Raw genomic sequence first — 23,428 nt, 5'->3', positions numbered from 1 at the left:
AATCTATCCAAAGCATACAGTATCTACAACAGACAGGAGTTCCCTCATCTCACCCCCATGGCATTTGTCCTGGTCAGGTTTTCATTCTTCATCTCCTCTCACTCAGTCTACTTGAATAATTTTCTGAATGACCCTCCCTGGGTCAGATGTTTGCTTCTTCTACTCCAATTCTCACACTACCGCCAGAATTCCCTTTCTAAAATGCAGAGCTGACCTCTGGCCTTCTCCTGCTTAAAACCCTTTGTTGGCTGAAGCTATTCTATAGTATTAAGTATCCCCCAAGTATGTACATTTGCATCTTTTGGTCTCTGTTCATATCTTTCCTTTATTTGGACTGCTTTCCTCTTCTGTGCCTGAATGAGTTTACATGCATCCTTCAACGCTAAGTTCAAGTGACCCCTTATTGGTGAAGGTATTTCTGACTTCTCCATCCAACCACAGACAGAATTGATTGCTCTTGCCTCTGTACTCTCAAAGCATTTTATAAATAACATTATAATTTTTTGAAGTATATATCTGATTTTTCCCTTGGACTATGCCATCTATAAAGATAGAGATTATGACTGATTCTTTTTGCTTTCACACTACCCACTACAGTTTCTGGTGTACAGTAGAGGTTTGACAAAAGGTGTTAAATGAATGCTTATCATGGCCTGAATTTGGCACTCCTAAGGGCTACCTATTTTGCTGGGCTGGTGGGTGGCTGTTGCAGAGACTTCCTTTCCCTAGAGATTCTCTTTATCCGATGGTAATAAGTGTCAGTATGTGTAGGGTCTTTCCCTTCTAATGGAGACATCCTGGTCACTACTATTCTGGCTTCTGATGTTGTAGCAGCGTTGTCAAAAGGCATGAAATGAAGGTCACTGCTATCCTTGGGTCCATAGAGAAACCTTTTTCAAAGGTCATAAAGACCAGAGGTAAAATGCCAGTGACTAATGTGAGGGTAAGGAAGTTATTTTTGATATGAATAGCCTGCCTGCCCCTTTGCAGGGAAACAGAGACTCACTCACCCTTTCTGTAATTAAGAAACAGGTTTTCTTTGCCCTATGAAGGGTCAGCAAATGAAACTCCTTTGTCTGAGCTCAGACAGCAAGACACATAGAGCCTCTGCCTATTAGTAAACATGCAATGTCCAAATACAATTCATAGCTTGAGTTATTTTTACTACCCAGCCCTTCTTCCAGTCCAGACAGTGAAGCTGACTGCTCTGGGTGACTGTTAAGTGAACCCTGATAATTAGCAAAAAGTCATAGACCCAGCAACCCAAATGGAAGCACTTCAGATACTGAGAATGCCCACCATCCTGGGAAAGTCTAAAATTAGGCCTCATATTTGTGTATTTGAATTATTATAAATCCCTGGTGACCTCAGTCACTGTCTGTGTAATTCCTGGTTCCCCAGGGTAAATAAAGAAAAGGGAGATGAACATGTGATAGAACAAAAGAGTTTAGGAGCCTGAAGAATAATGTGATCTTTCCACCAAGGCTGTGTTAAAATGTGGTTCTGTCAGTTTTTTCAAAGTATTTTTAGCAAGGGAATTTGGAACTCGTTGGCATCTATTTATCTTTAGAAATGGAAATTTCTTATGCTGATTTTTCTCTTATATCTGGATCCTGCATCACTGAATTCTTTCATGCAATGAGAGGCAGCCATGTGGTGTAACAGAGCACTGGATATGAGTCAGGGGATTTGGGTTTGAGAACTAATTCTGCCTCTTTTGTAATGCATCACTTTGAACAAGTAATTTAAATGCTATAAAATTCCATCTCTTCTTCTTTAAATGGTGATTGAGGGAGTTCCCATTGTGCTCAAAAGAAATGAACCCAAATGACATCCATGAGGACTTGAGTCCAATCCCTGGCCTCGCTCAGTGGGTCAAGGAACCAGCATTGCTGTGAGCTCTGGTGCAGATCACAGACTCAGCTTGGATCCCATGTTGCTGCTGTGGTTGTGGTGTAGGCAGGAAGCTACAGCTCTGATTTGACCCCTATCCTGGGAACTCCCTTATGACACGGGTACAGCCCTAAAAAGCAAAAAAAAAAAAAAAAAAGGTGACTGACATGTCTACCTACCACAAAGATTTGTTTTGAAGATTAAATGCGTCCCTGTTGGGGGTTAGGCACGGCTGTTCTCATCTAAGCAGTCATGAATAAGAAATCCTGGGCCTTTTCTGGTGGGATATCCTCTGACCAAATGAGACAGCAAGGGCTTGACATTAACGGGTTCATCTAATAATAAAGCCTGAGTCACTGGTCAGAGAAGCCACCCAGGGTTGGGGGCTTAGTCCTTTCTTCTGAACACCCTATCATTCTGCCTCCCATTTCACCCATGGGTTCACAAAGGTAGAATGAGTCAGCCAACACCATTTCCTGTGGATCTATTCTCTGTCTTTTGGAGGACTCAACATTATTTTGTTTTTGAAAAGGTACTTGTCCTTGAGGACTTGTAAGGGTTGAGCCACAAATAGTAAAAACACATAAAACAGTGAGGCTATAAAATTGCAGCACAGAGTGCATGAGGCACAGAGTAAAGTATTAACTGAGAAAGCCTTCCCATGAGAGGTAGATTTTAGGTTAAGTTTGAAAAAAGTCATTATTACTCATAAGCTGTGTGTCCTTAGGCAATTACTCAACTTCTCTGAGTATTGATTTCTTCATATGAAGAAGACAAATATGAATATATTCTGATCATGGTTATCATGAGGTTTAAAGAGGATTATGTTGGCAAAATACTTAGTAAAGAGCATGTAGTAGGAGTTCCTATTGTGACTCAGCAGATTAAGAACCTGACATAGTACTTGTAATGATACAGGTTTGATTCCTGGCCTCACTCAGTGGGTTAAGGATCTGGTGTTGCAACAAGCTATGGCATAGGTTACAGACGCAGCTCAGATCCCATGTTTTTATAATTGTAGGGTAGGCTGGCACCTGCAGCTCCAATTAGACCCCTAGCCTGGAAACTTCCATATGCCACAGGTATGGCCACAAAAAAAAAAAAAAAAAAAAAAGGAAGAAAAAAAGACCATGTAGTAAAAGCATAAATAAAATAAACTGACACACACATTTACACATAAATTAAATAAATAATACAAATAAAACATTAAATTAACAACTAAGCACAATGGATGGGAGCCCTTATTATGAGCATCAAATAGCTTTAGTTAAGTGCACGAGGATAGGCGACAGACTGTAGGCTGAGCAGGAACTTGGTGCCTTGGAGATAAATCTACAGAGAGTAGATCCTTTCATGTTGGCTAAATTTGAGGAACAGGTAAAAATGAAGGGTGGCTACCTCTTGTGAGCAGGATAATTCAGCTAAGACCTAAGAGCAAGGACAAATGATCAGTTTAGAGCCAATATGGCAGGTGAGAAGACATGAAATGTGGACAGTTCTGCCTGCCCAGGTCAGAGAGTTCATGGCTGGGATTTAGTATAGGATGGGGAGCTGGGGTAGGGCTGTTTAATATTGTCTGCCTCATTCTGAGCATCCTCCTTTCTGGTGTGGAGCTAAGTGGTCCCAGCTGAAGACAGAGTCCGGGGCAAGGAAGTTGGCCTGATAGGAAGATGTTTGTGGCTAGAAGGAATGGTAAGAGCTAAACAGCAGGTGGCAGTGAGCCAGGGAGGTGGGAAGAATAAATCAATAATTTTGGCTGGAGAGAAGGGGTGTATCCTCAGATGGAGGGGTGTTTGGAGTTTATAAAAATGAGTTGGGGAACAAGAAAAAGAGAGAAATAATGAAAATTCAGTCTTGATGAAAACTATTTTAAAGATTATGAGATGAGGAGTTCCCATTGTGGCTCACTGGGTTAAGAACCTGACTGGTATCCATGGGGATACGGGTTTGATCCCTGGCCTCGATCAGTGGGTTAAGGATCTAGCATTGCCGTGAGTTGTGGGTATAGGTCACAGATGTGGCTCAGATCCCGTGTTGCTGTGGCTGTGGCATAGGCTAGTGACTGCAGCTCCAATTCGACCCCTAGCCTAGGAACTTCCATGTGCCTTGGGTGTATCCCTAAAAAACAAACAAACAAACAAACAAAGACAAACAAAAAAATGAGATGGAGGGATTAGAAGTACTGGGATGATGAATAAGCCAGGGGCTATAGGTAGAGAGACCAGGGAAGATATTGCCCATCAGTTCTAAGTATAAGTATGAGAAATAAAGCATCTAGAACCCAGGCTAGAATTGGGGCAGGGCAGGCCTCAGGGAGGTAGATCGAGACCCCTTCTTGGCCTACTCTGGTTTATATTCCATTTAGTTAATCTTGTGCAAACAGAAGCTTCCAGAAAGGTCTCCTTTGGATCTGCCAAACAAACTGAGGTTTGCAAAACTAGACAAGAAATATCCTGAAGAATGCAGGCTCCCGAGGGTCTTCTGTTCCTCTGGGAGCCTCTTAGCTTCCAGAGAGGGCTTATGTCTGTGGCTCAGGATTGAGTATGAGCCCTTCAACCACTTGTGAACAGACAGGACCCTTTTAACTAGCATCTCTATTTGGCAAGATGCTTGAAAATGCCATAGGAGAAAAGAGAAAACTTGGAAGGAAAATGGGATATCCAAAAGGGCCCCTATTAGCAGCAGTTGGATGGTGGAGGAGAATAATTATGGAATGGAAATATACCTTGGAGTGGGAGACAGATAACAAGGATCATAGCCTCCCTCAGATCATAGGCATCTTGGGAAACCTCTGAGATGCTATCAACCCCCAAACATCACTATTTGTTTTTCCCAGGATGTGGGGCAGCTGAAAAGTGATTCAATTGTATGTTCCACCTCCTCACTACATAGAAAAATTCTGTTGAAGTAGAACATGATGAAATGTCAGATTCTTAGTAAAGTTAGCTTAGTGTAATAGAAAAGGCAAAAAATTACAACTCAAAAATTACTTGAGTTCTAATCTCAACCATATGCTTTCTGAGTCCTGGGGCCTTGGCCATGTCACAACACCCTTCTAAATATTGGCCTTTTCTTAATCTATAAATCATGTTGTAAGGTTTCCTCTAATTTCAGCATTATGTAATTCTGAAATCTATAATGTTATAGAAGGAAAAATGCATCATATCAATATTTTCAACATAAAAATGGGTGAATGTGTTTTAATGAACAAAAGATGTTTGAGACTCATCTCAAGTGCATTGAATGAAAGGAATCTAACCTATGACTTTGTCTCTAGGCTCTGGGGTACTATTTTCCTATGACTTACTTGAATATTAAATATGCCACCAAGATAGGGTCATTTAACTTTTTCTTGTTTAAAATTGTTTATTCTCTCTCCTTTTAGAAGATATATCTTGATTTAAACTAATTCCAAACTATCCCCAGGAATCTTGGTTGAGTCTCAAGTAGCTATGGATTTCAGTTTAATTATCTCCAAACTGATAGTCCTCTTCATTTTAGCTGCTATGACCCAAGTTCAAGTTATTGGCTTTGTTACCATGGTAATGATAGATGATCACTGAATCCAGTCTCTGGCAAATCCCCCATAACTAATTATGTTGGAGACTATTCCGAGATGATGTTTTTCCTACACAATTTTCTACTTTAAAATAAAATGTATTGAATCTCTTGCCATCTTTCTTTAGTCAATATAAAATATTTCACAGAAATTCAGACTAGATATTTTTCCTTATTCTTTAAATTAAAAAGGAAACAAGAAATAGCAACAACAACAACAACAACAACAACAACAAAAAAGACAAAAGACAAAAAAAAAAAAAGGAGTTCCCGTCGTGGTGCAGTGGTTAACGAATCCGACTAGGAACCATGAGGTTGCGGGGTCAGTCCCTGCCCTTGCTCAGTGGGTTAACGATCCGGCATTGCCGTGAGCTGTGGTGTAGGTTGCAGACACGGCTCGGATCCCGAGTTGCTGTGGCTCTGGCGTAGGCCGGAGGCTACAGCTCCGATTGGACCCCTAGCCTGGGAACCTCCATATGCCGCGGGAGCGGCCCAAGAAATAGCAACAACAACAAAAAAGACAAAAGACAAAAAAAAAAAAAGGAAACAAACTCTATTGATTTGAGCACTTAGTATATGCTTAGTATATGCTGGAATCTGTACATAGCGCCTTACATGGATTATCTAGTTTAATCCTTAAAACAGTCCTAGAAGAGAGGTAATCCTCTAAAAAATCATTCTCTGGAGTTCAGGTCATGGCTCAGTGGTTAACGAAGTTGACTGGTAACCATGAAGATGCAGGTTTGATCCCTTGCCTCACTCAGTGAGTTAAGGATCTGACATTGCTGTGAGCTGTGGTGTGGATCACAGACGAGGCTTGGATCTGGTTTTGCTATGGCTGTGGCGTAGGCTAGCATCTACAGCTCCAATTCAGTCCCTAGCTTGGGAACCTCCATGTGCCATGGGTGCGGCCCTAAAAAGACAAAAGACAAAAAAAAAATCATTCTCATGTTACAGACAAACTGAAGTATAGAGATTTTAGGTAACAAGCCCAAGGTCACATCTAATCATTAATGAGGCTGGGATTTGAAAGGAGACATTTCATTTCCACTGGCCCATGTGATAACCTCCTGTGGGGTACTTCTCTGGTGAAGGTCTCTGGTGAAGGGAGATGCCCAACACCTGGTCTTCAGTTTAGCTGTGATTTACCAAGAACTCATACCTCTGGGCTTCTTCTTGCTCTGTGATACAGTATAATAGTGACTTGGCAATAGAGAACATTTTTTAAATGCATGCAGAAATCTTCTGAAGAAGTCAAAGAGCCCAGGAATTTGTGTTTTGTGTATGAATTAATGCTTTCCCTAATCATAAAGCTCTTACAATCAGTCTTTTGAAGACAGAAAATAGCTGGTAGGCAGTCTTTGTGGTCTATATGTATGAGGATGCTGCATGAAAAGAGAAGAGAGGCTGAGTCTCTTTGGGGAACTTGAATACTGTTCACATTTAGAGCGGCACAAATTGTGCACTTCCTGCCCAAGCATTGAACAGGAAGAGAGCAGTCTAGAATGCATGTGCAGAAAGAGAGCTAGTCCGGGCTTCCGCAGGCCTAAATCCAATTCACAGCTCTGCCATAAATGGTGCATACAATCAAGGATAAGTTCTCTTGAAACCTCAGTAAAGTGGAGGATAGAATTAGCTGTAGTGCAGAAATTCCCTTCTATCACTAACACTCTCCTTTGGATAGATATCTCTCCCCTAAGAGCAAATATGGGGTAGTGAATCTTGAGTGAGGGTAGGATTGAAAACCTATGATCTTTTTAATGACCTTTCCTGCTGGCCTCTCTTAAAATGCCTCTCTGGATGCCAGGTTAGGCACACTCAATCTGCCTGTTGATGTTGGTGTGGACCTTTTTCTCAAAACTTCTCTGAGACTGAGGACAACAGTTCCAGGAAAGAGAACAAAGAACTGAAATGAGAATTTTGGTTCCAATTCTAACTTTGAACAAGTCTCTTCCTTGAACAAGGCCCCTTTCTCCTAACTACACAGTAAGGAGTTTTACCCCATGCTACAGGAGATTCCTTAGAAGTTTGTCTTGTGATAACCAAATCTGTATTAACAGTCTAGGGAGATGCATGAAATGTATCTTTGCAAATTTTCTCTTTAGAACCGTTGAAGAGATGAACTCTGATACCTTAGTTAACTAAGCCTCAGTGCTAAAGTTAACTCAGTGCTTAGTTAACTAAACCTCTGATACCAGGCCTCAGTGCTTGGATGTGGGACATCAGTGATCATTTACCTAAGGGCTACATTTCAGGAAAAATGTATAATCAGTCATTCTAGAGCTCTGTTATCTTTCTTTTTTTATATATATATTTGGTTATATGTTTTTTTATTTGCTTGATTGGTTTTTGTTTTTGTTTTGTTTTGTTTTGTTGTTTTTTGTCTTTTTGCTATTTCTTTGGGCTCCCTCAGCATATGGAGGTTCCCAGGCTAGGGGTCAAATCGGAGCTGTAGCCCCCAGCCTATGCCAGAGCCACAGCAACGCGGGATCCGAGCAGCGTCTGCAGCCTACACCACAGCTCACGGCAACGCCGGGTCGTTAACCCACTGAGCAAGGGCAGGGACTGAACCCGCAAACTCATGGTTCCTAGTCGGATTCGTTAACCACTGCGCCACGACAGGAACTCCAGCCCTGTTATCTTTCATGTGGCCAGTTTGTTTAGGCTACTTACTTATCTTCTTATTTATTTATTTATTTATTTATTTATTTTTATTACTCAATGAATTTATTACATTTATAGTTGTACAATGATCATCACAATCCAATTTTATAGCATTTCCATCCCATACCCCCAGCGCATCCCCCACCCCCCAAACTGTCTCCTTTGGAAATCGTAAGGGGTTTTTCAAAGTCTGTGAGTCTTATCTATTCTGCAAAGAAGTTCATTGTGTCCTTTTTGCAGATTCCACATGTCAGTGATAGCATTTGATGTTGGTGTCTCATTATCTGACTGACTTCACTTAGCATGGTAATTTCTAGGTCCATCCATGATATTCCATTGTGTATATGTACCACATCTTCTTGATTTATTTATTTATTTATTTTTATAAATAATGGACATTTAGGTTGTTTCTATGTCTTGACTATTGTAAATAGTGCTGCAATGAATATTGGAGTACATGTGTCTTTTCGAGTCATGGTTTTCTCTGGATAGATGCCCAGGAGTGGGATTGCTGGATCAAATGGTAGTTCTATTTTTAGTTTTCTGAGGGATATCCATACTGTTTTCCACAGGGGTTTCACCAATTTACAATCCCACCAATAGTGTAATAGGGTTCCTTTTTCTCCACACCCTCTCCAGCACTTATTGTTTATAGACATTTTGATGATGACCATTCTGGCTGGTGTAAGGTGGCACCTCAGAGTGGTTTTGATTTGCATTTCTCTAATACTGAGTGATGCTGAACATCTTTTCATGTGTTTTTTGGCCATCCATATGTCTTCTTTGGAGAATTGTCTGTTTCGATCTTCTGCCAATGAACAACCCCATCAAACAATGGGCAGAAGATTTAAACTTACTTATCTTCTTGCCTTGAACTCTCCCCAGCTGTGTTCACCCTCTTCATTGCCACCAATCCTCCTTCCTTAAATACAAATCTGATCTTGTTACTTACATTATTAACATCTCCCGATAATTCACCATTGTCTATCAGATAGGGGTGTTCATTTTCTTTGGCCACTGTAACAAAATAGCAATAGATGTTATTTTTTTACAGTTTTGGATACTGAGAATACAGCATAGTCAGGTTCTGGGGAAAGCCCTCTTCCTGGCTTGCAGATAGATGTCCTCTTGCTGTGTACTCTGCACTGCTTTCTTTTGGTGCATACTTGTGGAGATATCACTCTCTCTTCCTTGTCTTATAAGGTCCACAATCCTGTTGGATTAGGATCCTACCTTCATAACTTCATTTAACCTTAGTTACTCCCTAAAAACCCTATGGTCAAGTATAGCTACATTGGAAGTTACATCAAGGCCTTTAATGAGGAGAAAGAGGGAAATGGGGAAGCAGTGTTTCAAGAGCCACTGATATTTGTGCCAGGGCTCCCCCTCTCCTCCCCTGGATGTTTATTGCCTGGCCTGTGCCCATCCGTCCATCAAAATAATCACCATGAGGGCTCACAGTGAGTGGAAAACATAAATATGAAGCCCATCTCCTGTGGCATAAAATTGGCATGAACCAATTTGGCTCATTTTGTTTTATCATTTCCATGTTCATAATGACCCAAATGACCCACTCTTCATTTCCAACCCTGAAGAGTCCCAGTTGACCATGAGTTCAGAGAATCATTTTTACAGGGCACTCCTCTAATCACAGAGAAGCTATACTACATTTTATTGGGCCTGCCAAAACCCTCCAAAAGGCACTAAAACTCCTAGGAGAACACTTAACATTTTCTTTCTCAGTTAAAATGTAAATGTAAATCTTATCATGGCTTTGAAAAGTAAACACCCCAGGAAGTAACAAAAACTATCTTGAAATTGAAGGGGAAAATAGAGGGAAAGAGCTCTTTTTACTTATTTCTTATTTTTTGGCTGCGCCCATGGCATACAAAAGTTCCAGGCCAGGGATTAAACCCACCCGTGCCACAGCAGTAATAACACCAGATCCTTAGTCTGCTAGGCCACCGAGGAAATCCTTTTTAGTTTTTTTGGCCTTTTTAATTATTTATTTTTATTTTATTATTATTATTTTTTCTTTTTAGGGCCTCACCTGCGGCATATGGAAGTTCCCAGGCTAGGGGTGGAATCAGAACTACAGATGCCGGCCTATGCCACAGCCACAGCAGCACGGGATCCAAGCTGCATCGGCAACCTACATCACAGCCTGTGGCAATGCCAGATCCTTAACCCACTGAATGAGGCCAGGGATCAAACCTGCATCTTCAAGGACATTACGTCAGGTTCTTACCCTGCTGAGTCTCAATGGGAGCTCCTTTTTGGCCTTTTAAAATACAAATTACTAAAAGGGCTCTTTTTGCCAATGCTCTAAACCACAGTCTCCTTAAGACTGCTGGTCAGGAACAAATACAAATCTTATAAGTATTTTCCAGTAGCAAGACACAATTATCTGCCTATAAACTGGACTGATCCTGAATTCTAGTTTCCTCCAATGTTCCTCTACTACTTTCCAAACCAATGTTTCCAATTTTATCTTCCACCCTTCTGACTTCGAATTATTAAAAAACAAAAAACAAAGAAACAAAAAAAACCCCTTAAAACTGCCTTTTCCCCAAACTAATGTTTCTGACTTTATCTTCCACTTTTCTGACTTCAATTTATTAAAAAACAAAAAACAAACAAACAAACAAACAAAAAAAACCCCTAAAACTACTAGCTAAAGTTAAACAACTTGATAGAAACTTCAGAGCATTCTCCACAATAGCTAATACATAGACAATCTTCATGGCTGTTTCTCAGTGGACTATTCAGAAAGATCACCAGAGATAATCAAACTGCCAGACAAATCTATAAAATTGTCACTGCCTGCCTTCCGTCCATCTGAAAATTCTTTAAGTCGGATGTTTAGAAATCTTAATCGGCTGCCTTCAGAACTCAGAAACTGGAATTATGTCTGCTCCAGCCATTTAACCATTGTCTTTTGTTGTTCTTGTTTCCATAGAAATATCTCTTATTAAATAAACTGATGCAAATACTTCACCATATATGCCCAACTTGGGGAGCCCACCTGCATCACTGCCTCCTGAAATGAGACACATCTTTAACCAAACTGATGTGTTCTCAGAACTAAGAGCCTGGTTCAATGAGATAGGGAGTGTGCAGCAAGTTAGGTCAGGTTCAAACCTACTTACACCAGATGGCTCTAGATGTTAAAACATTCCACAATGTTACTCAAGTCTTTGATTAAATTTCTAGGGCCCCTGAGATCACTGACTTAGTTTTCATAGCTGCACATTTTCAAGTTTGGGACAAAGGCTTCAGACTGAATTTCAGACTATTGCCTGTGTAATTATTATAGAATTCGCTACTATAATCTGTTCAGATGTGAACTTTCCAGGCTACAGCATGCCCTACCCCTGACTTTTAGCATATCAGTTACCCAGACAGCTAGTGTCCTCATCATTGACCCTAGTGCTGCAGCATCACAGGGTAGATTGTAGTGTAAATCCAGAAATATTGTGTGTGTGTGTGCAAGTCTCTGTGTGTAATGCAAGTGCCTAATTAAGCTTTAATTGCTGAGGCATTTAAAAAAGGCATTCACTTCAAAAAATGCTATCTCAAATAAACACATTTCCAGTCACATTATTCCACTGAGACTCTTTCGGCTGATTTCAAAAGTCACCTTGCTGTACAGTAGAAAATTGACAGAACACTGTAATCCAGCTACAATGGAAAAAATAAAGATCATTAAATAAAAAAATAAAATAAAATAGGATTACTTAAAAAAAATCTGACCCTTTGAACTTTTTTTTCTCTTCTCATGCTTCAAGTTCTCATTTTTATCTTTTAAATACACCAATAATGAGTGCGCCAGATTATATGGTAGTTCTATTTAAAACCTTTTGAGGAAATTACATACTGTTTTCTATACTGGCTGAGCCAATTTACATTCCCACCAACAGTTCGTTTGGGCTTTCTTTTTTCCACATCCTCACCAGCATTTGAGATTTGTGGTCTTTTTGATGACAGTCATTCTGACAGGTGTGAGGTGATACATCATTGCGATTTTGATTTGCATTTCCCCAATGATTTGTGATGTTGAGCATCTTTTCATATGCCTGTTGGCCATCTGTATATCTTCTTTGGAAAAAAAATGTCTATTCAGATCTTCTTGTTTTTTGACTGGGTTGTTCATTTTTTGATAATAAATTATATGAGAAATTTATATATTTTAAATATTAACCTCTTGTCAGTCATATCATTTGCCTATCATTTTCTTTCGTCCAGTAGGTTGTCTTTTAATTTTGATGATGGTTTTATTTGCTATGCAAAGTTTTCAAGTTTAACTAGGTCCCATTTGTTTACTTTTGCTTTTGTTTCCTTTGCATTAGGAGACAGTTCAGAAAAAAACTATTGCTGCAACTGATGTCAAATAGTGTTCTGCTATGTTTTCTTCTAGGAGTTTTATGAATTCTGGTTTTATTTTTAGGTCCTTAATCCATTTTGATATTATTTTTGTATATGGCATGAAAAATGTTATAATTTCATTGTTTAACATGTAGCTCTCCAGTTTTCCCAGTACCATTTATTAAAGAGACTGTTTTTTCCTGATCCAGTAATTTTACTCCTGGGCACATACCCAAAGAAAATGAAAATGCTACTTTGAAAAGGTACATGCATCCCAATATTCAAAGCAGCATTATTTACAATAAAAAGATATAAAAGCAACTTGAATGTCCATCAACCAATGAATTGATAAAGATGTGGTGTGTGTATACAATGGATTACTACTTGACTATAAAAAAAGAATGAAAATTTGTCATTTGCAATGGACCTGGAAGGTATGATGCTAAGTGAAATATGTCAGACAGATAAAGACAAATATTGTATGTTATCACTTATATGTGGAACCAAGAAAAATAAAACAAATGAATGAGTAGAACAAAACAGAAACAGACTCACAGATGTAGGGAATAAACTAGTGGTGATCAGACAGGGAGGGGAGGGGAGGGGAGGGGGAAGGGAGTTAAGAGGTTCAAAATACTATCTATTAAATAAATACACCATAAGGATATATTTTACAGCATAGCGACTACAGTCAAATTTTATAATAATTTTTAATGATTATAATCTCTAAAAACATTGAATTGCCATGTTGTACACCTGAAGCCAAGATAATATTGTAAATCAAGTATGCTTCAATTTTAAAAAACGGGTGAGTCCATGTAATTCTAGGCCCCTACACTCAACTCCAACAAAAGCAGAACGCCAAGACCATATGTGCTCCCTAGCTCTCTCCCTGAGAACTTGCTCTGTGGCCCAAGTCTTGTAAGCAATAAACTTTTCTTTTTTCAATGTTTCCTGATGGTTATTGCTGAAGGGCATCTTTCAATCATTATCAGGACCACAAGGGCTTGGCTGGTCCATTCATAAGGCTGATTATTGGTAGACTGAGACCATCACTCACTAAACGGTGAAAAAGATAACAGGGGCCTTTTAAGAACAGAGACACCTTAATTTCTAATTTTAAGCTATTTGCTTTGCTGAACTGCAGTTTAACTCTTCCATCAATCTCACCCCAAACCTTCACTGAAATTTTATACACTCACAACTTGGGGTCAATAGGATTATGGGAAATGAAGGCACTGGGATGGTATCCTGTAGAAAGAGCAAAGCGAAGCAGGCAAGAGAAGTACATGAAAAAAAGAAATGAATGGAGAGCAATAATGTATTTTTATCATTCTGTGACCATAATGAAATAATGTATCTAGGCAATGATCATCAACGGCGGCTAAATTTCTTACGTGAAAAGTTGGTGAGAAACTTTATAATGGATAGATCAAGCTGACAACATTTGAACCCAGTAATTTTTCTTAACATCACAAAAAGTGCATTCTAGATAAATTTTCTAACATGAGGCAGTCATAAACAGCATTACGTAGGAAGTAATCCTACACTGTCAAAAAAAAAATCAGAATCTGATCATTCCTCTGAATCTATCAATTTATTAGAAATATAGGGGCTAAAGGACCATGTTGACACCACTGAGAAGCAATTAGCTTTAGAGATTCTGAAAGTGGGAAAATATGTAGGACAAATGACCCAGTTATTCAATAAATAAATGTTAAGAAAAGAAAAAAAGGGGGAAAAGTAATCCCCAAACTGAAAGAGATTTAAGAAACATTACCACCAAGAGTAATACATGAAATACTCTTTAAAGCTTGGTTGTCATAAACCAACCATATAAGAAAATTATAATTGGGGAAATTTGGAGAGCATTGGATACCTAACGACATTAAAGAATTATGACATCAAGGAATGCCATTAAGGAATTATCTTTTGATGTGGTAATGCTATCATGGTGATATAAAAAAAGTTTTTATCTTTTAGAAATATGCACAATAGTATTTGACTAGTGCTGTATAACAAGTTATCACATATTTAGAGCCTTAAAACACTTACAATCTCATAGTTTCTACTGGTCAAATAGGAACATAGCTTAGCTGGGTTCTCTGCAAGGCTACAGTGAATGTGTCCTCCAGGGCCAGGGTCTCCTTTCCAGCTCTCCTCCAGTGGGGTCCATTTCAAGCTTATGTAATTGTTGTTAGAGTTCGGTTCTTGGCACGCTACCAGACTGAGGGTCTTAGTGCCTCGCTAGCTGTCAGCTGGAGACCACCTTTGGTTCCCTGCCATATGGCCCTTTCCACAGGAAAGCCCATGACGTGGCAGCTTGCTTTGTCAAAGCCAGCAAGGGAGAGAGTCTCCTAGAAAGATGGACATTTTAGTCTTACATTATTTAATCCCGTACAATATGTCACTTTTCCATGTTCTATCAATTAGAAAGAAGTCACATTTCCTGCTTCTACTCAAGGGAAGTAGAAGAGTGTGAACCCCAGGAAATGGGGCTCATGGGAGCCGCCTTAGAGTGTGTTCACCACACAAACTGAACAAAACATATGTGTGTGTGTGTGTGTGTGTGTGTGTGTGTATACACACATACATAAACACATAAATATTATTTCTTGTAATGATCTTATATTTGGCATTTGCTTTAAAATGACCCAGTTATGGTAGAAAGTAGAGGATAGTGCTTAAATCAGTTGTCCATTGCTAAAGCTAGCTGATTGATCCTTGACAGTTTTTACTATTTTCTTTTGCACATGTTTGCTAATTTTCATAATAAAATATAAGACAACATCAAAAAAATTATTTGGAAGAAGGAACTCAGGACCAGGAAAGATTAGAAGAACTAGAAGCACCTTAAGAGGGAATTCCCATTGTGTTGCAGTGGGTTAAGAATACATACAACTGCAGGAGTTCTCAGTGTGGCTCAGCAGAAATGAACCCAACTAGTATCCATGAGGATACAAGTTTGAACTCTAGCCTTGCTGAGTGGGTTAAAGATCTGACATTGCCAAGAGCTATGGTGTAGGTTGCAGACACAGCTTGGATCCAGTGTTGCTGTGGCTGTGGCATAGGCTGCAGCTACAGCTCCAATTTGACCCCTAGCACTTCCATATGCCACAGGTGCAGCCACTAAAAAAAAAAAAGAATCCGACTGCAGCAGCTTGGGTCCCTGCAGAGGTACAGGTTCAATCCCTGGCCCTATGTAGTGGATTAAAGGATCTAGTGTTGCCAAAGCTGTGGCATAGGTCATAGCTACAGCTCAGATTCAACCCCTAGCCAGGAAACTTCCATACACTGTGAGATAGCCATTAAAAAAATTTCGAAAATAAAAGTACCTCAAGAATCCTTGGTTGTCCTAAGAAGGACTTTGAATTTCCTGATATATTTAAGATAAATATTCAAGCGATTTTTACTTAAATGTTAAAAGACAGGCATTTAGCAAGTTGGAGAACTTAGGGAGAGTCAGAGGCTGACATTTAGGTTTACAGGCTTAGAGAATTCTATGAAAAGTATCTGGAATTTGATAGGTGTTAATAAGTGGTCATTCCAGTTACCAGATATTCTACAAGGTGCCCAATAGGGGGCATAGCAGCAAAACTACTCAGATCCTCTTGTTCTCAGAGGCTTTGTGCTTGTTCCTTTTCTCTCTGTCTGCCAGTCCCCATGCCATATATTGTTTCTATACCACCCTTAGGAGCTACATGACATTAGCTCTATTAGAAAAACTTAATATTAATTTATTACATATAAAAATAGAAGAAGGGGTGCTTCTTCTGCCCCATAAATGACATTTAATAGTATCTGTATCTCTGACCTTCTAAGATGCAAAGTATCAGAGATGAAGGTCAGTGATAAACTCTGCCCCCTCCCCCACCCCATACTGCCCTCTCAGTCTCTGGAAGAACAGCAGATGGGATCCAGATGGCCAAGTTAGCCCACAATGCTTTTAGTAAAAAAAAAAAAAAAAATCTTCAATTAGTAGTAAAATCCTGCCAGTGGAGGAGGTAATGTTATAGCTATTCCTTAGAAGGCTGGAGTTAGGGGAGGGGAGGAAAAGGAATGGGACCTTGCTTCATCACAGAAATTGCTCTCAAATTGGGGAGAACACAAACATGAGTAATTAGAGGAAATGCATGCTGGAGTGCTCGTTGTTATTGCTGGGGCTGCCTCTTAACTTGCTGCACTTATCTCATTAGCGGGATAATGAGAGAGAATACTCTGTCCCAGGGTCTTGCACATTCTGGAATTGATGTGCTCCTGGAAATAAACTGGGTACTGAGAAAGTGATCCAAACAAGAAGGAATCAGAGGTCTGTGTGTGACCAGGTTGTTTCATTACTTAATGGTAAGGACCGGAGAGTCAGATGATGGTAAACAAGTAGCCTGGGTCCCCATGTTCAGAAACCAAGTCATTAAGAACCCAAGGGATAGGGAAGTGGGTTCAATCCCATTGAAATCTTCACGTTGGGTTTTCAGATTGGCTAATCACATGTGAGAAAAATGGAACAGAAAATAATCTTCAGTGATCTAGAATTATTTCATGATTTATTACCTCTGCAAACTGAATGTTCAACCCAGGCATAGAAGACAATTTGATGGAGATTAATAAATATTCCCTCTGATATTCTCATCACTCATCTCACACACATATACACACGCACACACAGACACACAGAGGCACACTTTTAAGCGTGAATTAATAAGCCCAACCAAAATAATGACTAGCACACATTGTATGCCTACTATAGATCAAGATATCACATGCTACTTCATTTAATCCCAAGATAGTACTGCAAATTAGTAGTACTAGTAGTACTATAAATGATTTCTGTCTTAAAAATGAGGATTTATAGATTTGGACACTAGTCCTGAGAACAGTGACCCTGATATTGTAAGTGTTTATAAGAATTAGCTGAAAGAAGTTTGTAAATGAGATCACCCAGCTAATAAGTCAAAAATTCTGGACTTGAATCCAGGCCTAACTTCCTCTGCTTACATCATTACTTGTCATTGTCTTATGTCATTATCTTAACGCTTAGAATGCTTGAGGACTTAATCAGAAAGGGAAGGTGTCTCTAACATCCTGGGCCATCCCAAGAAATATCTGAACACTCATATCCCCAGTAAATCTAGCACGTAGCCAGTTGGGGTGATGCTCCGAGCAGTGACTTGATGGGATGCTTTTGCCATAAGTAACTGGATTTAGAGAGGCCTCCAGCTGAGGAAAAGAGGATTTAGTTAATTTGTAGTAAAATAGAATTGAATAAACATCTTGTCTACCTCTTCTAGCAAAGGATTGCCCTTCTTCGTCCACACCCACAGCTCATATTGCCCTTTAGTGACAAGGGTTTTCCTTTGATTTCCTTGATAATGATTTATCCAGTTTACACCCTAGGATGGGTGGGAATATGTGGGAGTAGAGAGTCATTTACAGTAAGCTCTGCTCAAGGGCTATCACATCCTGTGAGCTTCCTAGGCTTGAACCAAGGAAGACCCATTCGATCCCTATAGGTCTTAAGGAGTCTCGGCCCCACTGATCTTTTTTGGGGGGTGGGGTGGGGGCTCTCATTGGGCTTCCCTCATTGATCCCAATTTTATTCCTTCAGAGTCTTGCTCTTTAAGCTGCTAATTCATTGAGATTAAGGTAAGAATTGATAAAACAGATTTCCCAGAAGTTTGGCATAAAAAGAGAGGAGAACAAAAGGCCTTGAGGCTTCAAAGGTAAAACTCCAGTGATGAACTAAAAAGCATGAGGATAGATATTTGTGGCAAATGTTTTACCCAGCAGTCACATTTTTTAAAATTTTATTTTATATTATTTTTATTTTATTTTATTTTACTTTATGTTTTTGTCTTTTTGCCTTCTCCAGGGCCACGCCCACGGCACATGGAGGTTCCCAGGCTAGGGGTCCAATCGGAGCTGTAGCCGCTGGCCTACATCACAGTCACAGCAACGCGGGATCCCAGCCACATCTGCAGCCTACACCACAGCTCACGGCAACACCAGATCCTTAACCCACTGGGCAAGGCTAGGGATCGTACACATCACCTCATGGTACCTAGTCAGATTCGTTAACCACTGAGCCATGTCGGGAACTCCCCAGCAGTCACATTTTTAAGAGGTCTATTAATTTATAAATTTGTCCTTCTCATGACTGGGAATAATCTTTTATGCAGTCATTTTTCAAGCCCAAAGAAAGAAAAGTGTTGATTATGCACTGTATTAGGAGTCAGGACAGCTAGGTCTAGATCAGACTCTACTTATAACCAGCCATATGTCTTCAGTACTATGAATTAATTTCCCAAGCCTTATTTCCTACTTTGTCAAATGAGTGGATTTCACTACCTGCATTTATCTTTTTTTTTTTTTTTTTGCCTTTTCTAGGGCCGCTCCCGTGGCATATGGAGGTTCCCAGGCTAGGGGTCAAATCGGAGCTGTAGCCACTGGCCTACGCCAGAGCCACAGCAACGCAGGATCCGAGCTGCGTCTGCAACCTACACCACAGCTCACGGCAATGCCGGATCGTTAACCCACTGAGCAAGGGCAGGGACCGAACCCGCAACCTCATGGTTCCTAGTCGGATTCGTTAACCACTGCGCCACGAGGGGAACTCCTCACTACCTGCATTTAAAGTGACCACATCCTCAAATGCTTATTGTCAGAGACAATTGATGAAAATCTTGGAACCTCGCTCTATCTTACATCTTAACTGGTACTTTGAAATCATCTGTTTCACCATGCCTCAGTTTTCCCAGCTGCAAAGTTTGTGTCAGGATCCTCTGCCCGTTCTCTCTGTCCCTGGACTGTTGGAAGGGGACCTGTGTGTTGGAGGACCACAAATCATCCTGAGCTGGCTGGCAGTTCTGTTAATAAGCCATCCAACAAGTCTGGCAGATTCCCTTGTCCTAAATCCCTACATAAGAGTCCCGCCTGAATAATAACCTGGCGGAACTGCCCTTCCCCTAACATGCAGGAACATTTAATAGGAATCTAAATGTTCTTCTTGATAAAGACCAATTCACTTCCAGATGATTTTGACTACATAAAACTCCTCCCTACCGCATTAACGGGAGCATGTTCTGCCCCAGAAATCCTTTAATATCTACCTGAAATCATCAGCTTTCAAATCCAAGCTTGGACCAGAGCTCTGGCAGGGCTAATGGAAGAGGCATGCTTTTGCATAAACAGGAGCTTATATTTGGAAGGAATACATTAACCTTTCCCAATGCAAATGATAAATACTTTCAACAGTCTTCTGGTAGTCTGAGCCCTTAAAGGGACCAGGAACAATAATTTACCCTAAAGCATATTCCATGCACTGCAAGATGACCTGAAGCCAGAAAAAGAAAAGTTCCATAATGGCATGTCTGGGCCCATTTCACTTCCTCCTGTTTGAAGTGAAGGCTCCACCAGCCTCTAATAAAACTTTTGGGAAAAAATTTTAAATTCAAAGATAGAGATTTGCAAGCCCTAGTTTGAGAAAAATAAGAGAGCGACTAAATATGCTATTTAAGGAATAAAGAGGCCCATCTCTTTCAAAAAGTTGCTAATAAAATAGTTTCCAGGTGAATAAGTATGTTTGGATAAAGTATTTAAGAAAATGAACTCTTGATATACTTGGTTAAATTATCATTAAGGTCCAAATAATCTGATATGAGCTTAATTGTCAAATTCTGATGCAGCTGCCATTTCTTGTCAGAAGCCAGGGGATGATATTTACAGTCATTTCTCCATTTTAAAAAGTCTGCTCTGTGGGCCTTTCCACTTAACTCTCCCATCACAGGTTTTTAATAGCAGTGAAGTCAGGGGGGAATGATATGTCATTTGCCTGCCAGGATTCTCGCCTTCGTTTTGGAGCAGAGAGGATTATATAAGGGCGTTGTGTTTGTTTGGTTAGGATGTGGGGATGGGGTCCCTAAGCACTCTCTTCTGGGTAAAAAGTACACAATAGAAATGGATAACATCATATCCTGGACTGTAAATGGAAACTGCAGGCTCAGATAAATTGGTTTTATCATATGTGTCCATCAATTAGACGAGGGTCTCTCAGAATATAGTCCCTGAATTCTTACTCTTCTAGCTTTTCAGGTTGTCTCACTTGTCCTTCATCTTCCTTATGTCACACAAACTGGAGAGTGGAAATCAGGAAAACTGGATTTCAGCACTGGTTCCGTCTCTAACTAGCTCTAAGTTTTTGAGAGAGACTATGCAAGCCTTAGTTTTCTTAGTGCAAAATAGCATTATAATAACATCCATGCCACTGAACCTGTAGAATTAAGTTAGTTAGGTATAACGTAAAAAATGATAGCTTTATACACTGAAAAAAATGATAGAAATATTTGATAAGAAAGAAAGATGCCAGTAGGAGTTCCCATCGTGGCGCAGTGGTTAATGAATCCAACTAGGAACCCTGAGGTTGTGGGTTTGGTCTCTGGCCTTGCTCAGTGGGTTAAGCACCCGGCATTGCCGTGAGCTGTGGTGTAGGTTGCAGATGCGGCTTGGATCCTGTGTTGCTGTGGCTCTGGCATTGGCCAGCGGCTATGGGCCGATTAGACCCCTAGCCCTGAGAACCTCCATATGCCTCGGGAGAGGCCCTAGAAAAGGCAAAAAGACAAAAAAAAAAAAAAGAAAAAAGAAAAAAAGAAAGAAAGATGCCAGTGGTAGTTAGTGTTCTTACATCAAAATCCAGAAAAATCCTTCAGAGGAAACCAACCGACAATCATTTTAAAAGACTGTGCTAAAAACTAGGGATTTTGGAAATAAATAAGAGATATGAATCTTGCCTATTAGAATTCCAAAATTAGTTAGGGAGGTAAATTTTGAACACATGCAATGTACATCCCCAAAGACTCACAGCAAGACCTAAATACTGAACAGATGGTATATAGAATTAGATGTGACTCACTCTGGGAAGGATGTATAGGATTTCCTGTGATGTAGCCTTTTTGGATCATGGATCTCTGAGAATCTGATGAAAACTTGGGATCTTACCCCCAGAGAAATATACATATGCATCAAGACTCAAAATTTGTATAAAACTACAATTTCCTGATATTGATAGACTCTCTTGAAATCCATCAGGAGATGCCCAGGTCAAAAACTCTTAGTTTTGGAGAAGGTAAGAGATGGCCATTGGCAAAAAGAAGGGAAATGGGTGTTCCCAGAGTGTTTTATTGTAGTTGCTACAGTCTTCACCACTCCTGTGATTCACGTTAACCAGCAGAATATGGTGGATCTTCAGGACCTAAGCCTTCAAAAGATGTGGTATCTGAGTTTCCACGTAAAAAAGTCTATTTTGCCAGCAGAAAGACATGGAGAGGCCAGATAGAGACAGAGAGACAGTCAGACATGGCCAGCTCTACCAACACCCCCGATAAGCCCAGCTCTCCATCTACCTTTGCCAAGCCATATAAAACGACCCATCTTGAATGTCCACGCCAGTCAAAATACCAGCTGTCTATAACCCCATCAGCCTCAAGGTGAAGCATAAATGCCCAGTTGCAGACCCAGTGAACCCATAAAATCATGAGAGATAATAAAACTATTCTTGTGTTGAACCACTAAGTTTTGGGATGACTTGTTTTGGAGCAATAGAGATCAGAAACAATGACTGGAACAAAAGTAGGGAACTGGGAATGAATAAATTGTGTGCAGGGAATCATGTGATGATTAACTAGCATAGAACAGTCAACACAGAAATCTGTGTGAGAAATGAGGCAATTAAATTGAGAAAACGAGCTCACGCCAGGCTTTGAGAATTACAGGAAATTATGATGTTCTCAGGCATCTCTGGTATCTCGAAACAGGATACATGTCACTTTCTAATAGGCTCATCTTTGGGGGAGGTGGAGAAGGGGAGCTAGTGGAGGGACAAGAACCATGAGAGTGTGCACCCACCATAGCCGTCTGATTCACACAGGAAACATGGAAACCCAGCCCAGACTTGCTCCAGCCTTGAGAGAGCTTTGCTTTGTGAGCCCTGAGAAGGCAGAAAGCATTTGACACCTCTTTATGTGCCTGTCATTTTCACTTTATTCATATTCTTATCTGGAAAAAGCCTTGCTGCCAGCTTTCACATAATGAGAGAAGAGTTCCTGTTTGGAGGAATTCGCAATGATTTATCAATTGTCCCCTACTGGGGGGTGAAGACTAGAGAGCGCCTCCCCTTTCAGTTTTGAATGGATCTGTTACTAGCTACTTTCACTGGCCAATAGAGCACTACCAAAACTGATGTTTAGACTGGCCAGTGTGGGCACACCACGGCCAGCAGCATATGCAAATTTAAGCTTGGACGTGATAGTGCCTGGGATGGCATAAAACTAGGGACAAGGCCAGAAATTCACAGATGCTGCTTCAAACATGCTGTCTCAACCACAGCCCCTGAGAAACTACATGCAGTAGTGGCAAAAGTCGTACTCTCAGAGATACTGAGATTTTGTTCTGGTTCTGTTACTGGTCCCCAGTAAGGCCTTAGGCAAGTCACTTCTTTTCTCAGGACTTCAGTTGCCTTATCTGTAAAATGAAGAAGTTGTTCCAGACCAGTGCTTCTCAATATTTAATGTGTAAACAAATCATTTAGAGATCTTGTTAAGATGTAGATTTTGATTCAGTACATCCGGAGTGGGCTCTGAGGTCCTCCACATTTCTAACCCCCTCCCAGGTTATGTTGATGCTGCTAGTGCATGGGTCATATCTTGAACAGCAAGGGACCAGTTGGTCCCCCAAGGCTGTCTTTCAGCTGTGATTCTGATTTTGTTACTTTTTTGAACTCTGTATGCAAGACATCCCCTCTCTCCACTACCTCCTCTAAATTACAAGCACCTCACTGAGTAAAGATGACCTTGGGTGGAGTTTCCAGAGTCTGTCAGGTGTCTGTGAAGCATGTAAAAACAAGCTATACACTCTGACCACATGCAAAAATGCAGCTCCTAACCTGACCCAGACCGGA

This window comes from Phacochoerus africanus, chromosome 6, assembly GCF_016906955.1.
Source record: "Phacochoerus africanus isolate WHEZ1 chromosome 6, ROS_Pafr_v1, whole genome shotgun sequence".
NCBI classification, from domain to species: domain Eukaryota; kingdom Metazoa; phylum Chordata; class Mammalia; order Artiodactyla; family Suidae; genus Phacochoerus; species Phacochoerus africanus.
This window is presented reverse-complemented; position numbering follows the sequence as displayed.